The 1,194-nt window shown below is 49.9% G+C and overlaps 1 protein-coding gene across 1 annotated transcript in view; it reads right to left on the bottom strand.

Annotated features, from left to right (window-relative positions):
- STXBP3 (syntaxin binding protein 3) overlaps nt 1–1,152 on the bottom strand; it is a 23,908-nt gene extending 22,756 nt beyond the window's left edge. The window contains 1 exon segment of the mRNA XM_009639066.2: nt 530–1,152. The gene's annotated coding sequence lies outside the window, so the exon portion shown is untranslated.
- Between the last annotated feature and the right edge of the window lie 42 nt (nt 1,153–1,194).

Here is a 1,194-nt window from a genome sequence, read left to right as displayed (position 1 = left end):
GCTACAAGAAGCATCAGCATCACCGACACATTTTCAGACAAACCAGCCTTAAAAAAGCCACGTGTGATGAACCATTAGAAAGCAGCAGTTTATGCCCTTGAATTAGCCATAAACAAAGAGCCATACAGTGTCTAAAACTTAGTTCATCAATTTTCATTGTTGGTGTAGTCTTGGAAAGACAAGTGGAACTAGTTATCCAACAAAGCATTCTTTTCAGAAGAAACTTCCTTTTTCAAACTTTGCAACATAAGTATTTTATTACTCGCACTGCTTCACCGTCACTCCAACCCTTCTTCCTCATGGTCCTGTCCACACTGGCAACACCGTTTTCGAAAGTCCTTATATGCCCTGATTATGCACTAGCACTTTGATCGGGTTCCCTGCTTTTAAGGTCCAAGTCTTCTACAAAACCCCTCAGGACAAATCAATTGCTTTACAGTCAAAGGCATAAATGGCTTACAGAGCAAGGCAGGACAAGCAACGCAGCCGAAGTAGGGATTTCTAAAGGTCACGTTTTAAACGCAGGTACCTAAACTGACACGAGCAGGGTATAGGTGTCACCAATCGAGGACGGAACACCACAGGAACAGTCTGCTTTCCTCTTCCTCCCCTTTTTCTATTTTCTCTTCCAGTGACACAAGCAAGCATACCGGAGCTTGCAGGGGGGAGCAGAGGAGGAAGACGCAGGCGAGGAGGCGGCAGGACCGTCCGTCCCAGTGACAGGCAGTCACTAGACTGGCTGAGCTGCTCGTGGAGTCACAGCCTCAGCGCAATTAAGTCCGGCGTGAGGTGGCTGCCAGTGCCTTTCCCCAAAGGTCTCGCCGCACCTGAAACACTTATTGGCTTTTCTCCACTAAAACACAGGGGAGTTACAGCTTCATTTTCTGTACCCATCACCGGCAGAACTCTTCCCTAAACGTGACAACAAAAACCCCGCAGTTCATTTACAGAAGCACCTGGGGGCACCTTCAGCTTTTTCTTCGGAACACCGTGAAGCCCAACATAAAGCAGGCAGCGCCACTTCGTGACAGAAAGCCCGAGAGCCCCTTCTAAGGCCGGCAGCGCTCTCCAGAGCTGCCCAGGGAAGCCCTTGGAGGGCTGACTTCACTTGAACCTCTCCAAAAGCTGGCACGGCTGGCTACGCCCCGCATGATTCACCCTCCCCTCGGAGTAAGGCAGAAACGCTTCCCCCCC

The sequence above is a fragment of the Egretta garzetta genome, unplaced genomic scaffold (genome assembly GCF_000687185.1).
Source record: "Egretta garzetta isolate BGI_Z169 unplaced genomic scaffold, ASM68718v1 scaffold655, whole genome shotgun sequence".
Classification (NCBI taxonomy): Eukaryota; Metazoa; Chordata; class Aves; order Pelecaniformes; family Ardeidae; genus Egretta; species Egretta garzetta.
The sequence above is the reverse complement of the archived record's forward strand: the minus strand, read 5'-3'. Positions and strand labels throughout refer to the sequence as shown.